The sequence below is a fragment of the Myotis lucifugus genome, unplaced genomic scaffold, assembly GCF_000147115.1.
Source record: "Myotis lucifugus unplaced genomic scaffold, Myoluc2.0 scaffold_416, whole genome shotgun sequence".
In the NCBI taxonomy this organism is placed as follows: Eukaryota; Metazoa; Chordata; class Mammalia; order Chiroptera; family Vespertilionidae; genus Myotis; species Myotis lucifugus.
In genome coordinates this window covers 291,722-298,512 of record NW_005871464.1, presented here as the reverse complement: position 1 = coordinate 298,512, position 6,791 = coordinate 291,722, and positions in this window count along the sequence as shown.

Genomic DNA, 6,791 nt, shown 5'->3' with positions numbered 1-6,791 from the left:
CCCCCCTTCTTCTCTTTCTAGAATCAAAGAAAAACCACACACATGCAAAAAAAAAAAATCCTCAGGTGAGGATTTTTAAAATGATGCACTGGGCAGAGTGCTAGCTAGAATGCCTATAAAAGAAATAAAGCTATCATTAGGCCTCTCCCAGCCTCTTTCCCATGCTTTCCCCTCATTCTCACCCTCTTACCTATCTTGAGAGCGCTTAACTTGGCCATACCTTGAAACCTACAATCGACTGTATTTACCAAGTACAATCGACTGTATTTACCAAGTAAAGTGAGCATTCCCATACTGGCTTACAAGGCTGTTTAGGGTGGGTGTAAGCATATACAACAGAAAATGAAATGAATTCCAGGAGACCAGGGTTCTAGTTACAGTGTGAACTTAAATCATCATCTTATCTCAGAATTAAAACATAATCTTATCTCAGAATTTGCTTGAGTAATTGCCCTCATGGGGTGTTGCAGTTACCCCGTTCCCCTTCCTCTGGGCTGATGGTATAATCCAGGAAGGTGCAAAGCAGGGGCATAAGTGGTTTCCCACCTTCTCAGTAGTTCCTTATGGTTCCCTGGACATCCTGGATTTTGGCACTACTGAAAATGGATTGTGAACACAGAATAAGCCACACTAATGTAAGAAATTCAGAGCTGCCTTATTGGGTCATGCTCAGAGACCAATCCACCAAGTCTTCCTTCTGACACAAACATGAAGTTTAGTTGTTTGCTGCCTTAAAACTTCAACCTCAAAATGCTGGCAAAATCACTCACAGTATATCATTCAGCTAAGAATTTAAGCTTATCCAAAATGTCTACTTCCGTTGTACTTAGAATGAGCCCCACACGATTTATTTCCTGCTGTGTTATTTAACTTTCCTTGCACCTCTCTCAAACTTAAAAGGGAGTCACCTTAATTTAGTAACTCCAGATTGTCTGCATCATCCAGAACCATTCATGATTTTATAAATATTAGTCAAATATGCCAGTTCTTTTTCCTCCCTGTAGCCAAAGACTAACTCTGGTTATGTAACTTTAATGCTATATTATCATCTCAAGCCTTTTCTTTTCTTTTCTTTTTAATTGATTTTTTTAGAGAGAAGAAGGGAAAGAGAAACATCAATTTGTTGTTCCACATTTTTATGCACTTACTGGTTGATTCTTGTATGTGCCCTCCTGACCTTGGATCGAACCCGGAACCTTAGCGTCTCAGGACAATGCTCTAACCAAATGAGCTACCCAGTGAGGACCTCAAGCCTTTTCAATGAAGCCTAGGACACCCAGGGAGAGTATCTAACCTCGTTAAGCCTCAATTCTTTCATCTGTAAAATAGAATAGTACTACACAAATGTGTTTTGTGATGATTAAGTAAGGCAATATATCTAAAATGCCCAACACAGAGCCTGGAATAAAGCAGGTTAATATTATCACAGTCATTATAATTCCTGGCCTCTCCCTCAGGTGAGCAATAATTGTGGCACCTTCCCTACCAGACCAGCTTAACCTACACAAAGCCAGTCCCTCCCTCTCCTTACATTCCCAGTCAACTTAAGACAGTTAAAAAGGAAGAACTCTGGAGAGCATGGGGATCCCCAAACCACTCTCTACACTTCTTTTTCAATAATTTTTTTTATCCTCACTCGAGGATTTTTTTTTTTGAGAGAGAGAGGAAGGAGGGGGGGAGAGGAAAACATCTATGTGAGAGTGAAACATCATTAGTTGCCTCCTATACGAGCCACAACCAGGATAAACCTGGTTATGTGCCATAACCTAGAATCAAACCCCAACCTTTTGGTATAACAACATTCCAACCAACTGAGCCACTCAGCCAGGGCTCTCTACATTCCTGCTACGGCCCTTCCTAGACACTGTCTGGTGTCCTGAGGACTCTAACTCCAAAAAGGAGATACTTCCCCAGGTTCCCCGACAGGAACCTAAACCAGATATCAGGGATACTGGCAAACATATTAGGGGAACTACTTAATGTCTTTGTCTGCAAAGCCAGGCAATGAACAGACACAGGCATGTCAAATACATAGCAGAGCTATCTCTGGCAACACTTACCTTGTTTTCCCTTTTTAAAATTTGGAGTGATTTTTGGTAAGATAAAATATGGTGTGGAAAACTACTGTGGTATCCACATCAATCATCTTTCCCTGTGGAGAGAATGATGTATTGATCCTCAAGAATCAAGCTGTGACTGCTATCTTCTTTCAAAAGGTCCAACTTGAGTTGTTTAACTACTGGCCAATGCTCCTTTTCACTGTTTAGCAAAGTTAGGCCAATCTTATCGCTCCTTGCCCTTGAATCCTGTCTATAAGTATCCATTAGTTCCCAAACCTAAAAGTATGAAGAGATACATGAAGACTTTCTGGAGTTGGGGGTGAAGGGCTAGAAGTTAACCCATGCCCATAAGCAGATGGCAGACTTATCCAGGATCGCAACGCATGGTATTAACTTTATGCTAAATGAATTTCTTTTATATATTATATATAGTGCTCAAAGAATTCTATTACCTTTCATTTTTACACTGACCTCTTGGGCCTCAAGGCCTAATTAAAGTTTTCTACTTACTTGTAAATTCCCAGTCAAAATGCCTCATAATTCAAAATGCAACTGGAAACCTTCCAACAAGTTCACATCTGTTTCATACAGGAGCATCAACAAGCACCACAGCTCCAAAATCAACCCAAGTGTGGCTAAATGCTTAGCGTTCCACCCCTAACTGAAACCTAAAGTGATCTTTCCCTTCTATTCCGGAATCTGCCTCACTTCTGGCAAAGATTCTTCTCTCAGCTCTGAACAGTTAAAATGAGCCCTAGCTGGTTCGGCTCAGTGGACGGAGCGTCGGCCTGCAGATTGAAGGGTCCTGGGTTCGATTTCAGTCAAGGGCACATGCCCAGGTTGCAGACTTGATCCCCAGTGGGGAGTGTGCAGGAGGCAGCCAATCAATGATTCTCTCTCATCATTGATGTTTCCATCTCTCTCTCTCCCTCTCCCTTCCTCTCTGAAATCAATAAAAAATTTTTTTTTAAATAAAATGACTAAAAAGAGCTCAGAGAACCACGTGAACCTGTGTAGTAGAGTAGAAAAAAGAACAATAGCTATCAGTCATACAGGTGGGCTAAACCCACCTCTACTGGAGCAAATTACTTAAAAGTCAGTTCCCCAATCTATGAAAGAAGGCTATGCCCAACTATCCTTTAACAGATGCATATGAGCATCAAATTAGGTAAGGATAGAGAAAAAGAGCTTTCTTAACTATTAGTTTACCATTATAAGTCTGAATTAAAGTTTCACAGGTTGTATCATTTGGGCCAGCTCTATCTTCCAGAGAGGGAGACTGCAAAAGAGATTGACCTGGATTATGCATGATGAAGTTAATTATGATCTCCAGACCCCGAAAAATAAGGAAAATTCTATGGGCCCAAATCAATCCAGCTTCTCAAATTAGGTAAAAGAAACATAATTTTAAAAAGAACTTCATGATGCCCAGCCGGTTTGGCTCAGTGGATAGAGCGTCAGCCTGCAGACTGAAGGGTTCAATTCCGGTCAAGGGCACATGACCAAGTTGCGGGCTTGATCCGTGCAGGTGGTAGCCGATCAATGATTCTCTCTCATCATTGATGTTTCTATCTCTCCCTCTCCCTTCCTCTCTGAAATCAATAAAAATATATTTTTTAAAAAAGAAAGAACTTCACAAAAAAAGAACACATGACTCAAAATACAGGATTAACTAATATCCCACCTTCAACAACTTTCAGCATACATTCACTGTGATAAGATACATTAAAAGGAATGCCGAAACCGGTTTGGCTCAGTGGATAGAGCGTCGGCTTGAGGACTGAAAGGTCCCAGATTCGATTCCGGTCAAGGGCATGTACCTGGGTTGCGGGCACATCCCCAGTAGGAGATGTGCAGGAGGCAGCTGATCGATGTTTCTCTCTCATCGATGTTTCTAACTCTCTATCTCTCTCCCTTCCTCTCTGTAAAAATCAATAAAATATATTTAAAAAAACAAAAAGATACAGTAAAAGGAAATGTTATAAAAGAAGTATAATAAAAGCAATGTTTTTCTACATTTTAATTTTTAACACTAGGACCCTGGCCAGGTGGCTCAGTTGGTTGGAGTGCTGTCCCATACACCAAACGATGGTGAATTCAATTCCCTGTCAGGGCACATACCTAGGTTTCTGGTTCAATCCCTACTTGGAGCAAGTACAAGAAGCAACTGATCAATGTTTCACTCTCACATTAATGTTTTTCCCTCTCTCTCTTTCTCTCTCCCTCTCCCTCCCATTCTTCTCTCTCTAAAAATCAATAAACATCCTCAAGTGAGAAAAAAAACTGAACACTTAGGGTTGCTCTCATTTTTAAGGGAACAGAGTAACGCAATATGTGCTTTCAGAGGGAACTAATTTTCTGAGCTGGAATGGTATCAGGTTATAGCAAATAAATGGTAAAAGAAATAGTATGCAATACAGAGAAAGGCAAGCAATTCTAGGATTTAGAACTATGTATAACCAATGTCCACACAATTCAGTTCTTTAAAATTAAGATAAAGGCACCCTTCTGTGGTTCTTGAAAACCACAGACTAAATGGTGAATAAATAGTCCAATAGAATCACACATAGGACATCTCATACATATTGTGTATATTCCAATATTATTGTAAGAAAAAGTATATTGATTTTAAATATTCACTTTTTCTTAATAGATATGCTTCATTATACTTGAAAGTTTTGAATGTTTTTTAAAAGTAGAATCTCACTATCATAGTTACTTCAATTGATATTTATAAAATGTTCAGTTGATATTTATAAAATGTCCCTAAGTTTTGTTATACATCTATATTTGAAACCTACCAAGAAAAAAAGAATAACTGTTTAAACCAGCATATCAAGAGAATCAGAGGCACCTACAACATATTCTGTATTTCCTATACCAAGTACTTTACAAATGCCTCCATGTTTTTCAGAATCAATTATTGATTCTAAGCAATTTTTTAAGTTTTAAAAAACTGACATTTCTTAGTTTTATATTTCCCTGCTTTTTCTTCTATAATAAATTTAACTTCTTGTGTTTATGAGATCTTTTACATCTATTACATTTTAAGTGACTAGTAACTAAAGCAGGTTATCATCTCTGATAACAATTCTTATATACTTATTATTTTCAAAGCACTTTCACATTCATTACTCTAATGTGATTCTCATGATAGCCCTATAAGGTAGGTATTACCCCTATTTTAACAGATGAAATACTCAGTTCAGAAAAGGTGGGTAATTTCCCCAAGGTCACAGAGCTTGTATATGGCAGAACAGTTACCTGAACCCAGGTAGAATAAAGATTCATCAAGCATATTCTGAGGGGGAATGCTCAATAATGAAAAAATGGAAATCAACAGGTTAGAGAGAAAGATAGGACCCATTAATAATGAAGCTGAAGAAACTGAGTGGATCATGAGCGGTTAGGGACTCGTCTATTAATAATGAAAGAGACCATTAATGAGACCATTATAAATAAAAGTATTGTTGTTTTTACCAATGATGATGGCTAACATGTATAGCACCCTTAGTATATGCCAGTCCCATGCTTATATTTATATGTATTCTCAGAGTACCAGTGAGGTAAGCATTAATCCTACTTTCCAATTGAGAAACTGTGGCTTGAAGAGGTTAAATATCTTGCCCATGGTCACAAATATCTTAAGTCCTGATATGGGATTCAAATCCAGGACTCCGGAGCTCTGGCTCTTAAGCATTATGATATTAAGAAAACAATACTTCCCAGCCTGGCTGGTGTGCTCAAGTGGTTGAGCGTTGACCCATAAACTAGGAGCTCATGATTCCCAGTTAGGGCATATGCTTGGGTTGGGGGCTCAATCCCCAGCAGGGGCACGTAAGAGGCAGCCGCCAGTTGGTGATTTTCTCTCTCATCACTGATATTTCTATTTCTTCCCTCATCTTTTCTCTCTCTGAAATCAATTTAAAAAATATATATTAAAAAAGCAAACAATGCTTCCTAACTTGGACCACTCCTGAGTCACAAACATCAAGAATGGTCCAAGTTGGGAAAAGGTGTGCAGGGTTACCCAGTGCCCCATGCAGTGCTTATCACACAAAAGGACCTCCACTATCTGTTATATGAAATGCTTTCCATTATGTCCCAAAACTGAGTCCTGCTGTTTGAAAGAGCATGGTCATTAACAACTCCCCGAAAAGCAATGTTTGGGTGGCAAATAGAAGGAAAAGGTGGGAAGGGGGTGTAAATACAACAAACATCTTTTAGGGACCATCTCTGTGAAGTCTGATCTAAAGCTAAAGGTCTTTGGTAGATGAAGTATTGGAGGGTAGGCTTTAATATTACAAAACAAACAAAAAAGAGAGATCCTAAATTGCTGCTTAAGCTCATGTTTTATAACCTGAACTCAGCTAGACAACATCCTGAGAATTTCAAACACTTCTCTTCATTCTGAATAATCAAGAGGTTAAGAACTGACATAACAGGTTCCTGAATCAATCAAGCCTACACACAGTACTGATGAAAGAAAATTCATCGATAATTAAAGGAAAAGTTTGAAGCCTCCTCCCTTTTAAAGTGAGTTCAGCTTATTAAAAAGTTTAGCTTACTAGGATACAAACACAGGGTTGGGGAAGGAAGAATGGAGAGCATCAGAATAATTCCTCAATGCAATGACTTCCGTTGAATTCCTAGACTATTCCAAGCTCTTTCCCACTTTGGAAACTTCACACAAATGGTTCTTTCTGCTGAGAATTGGAACTCTCTTCTCCA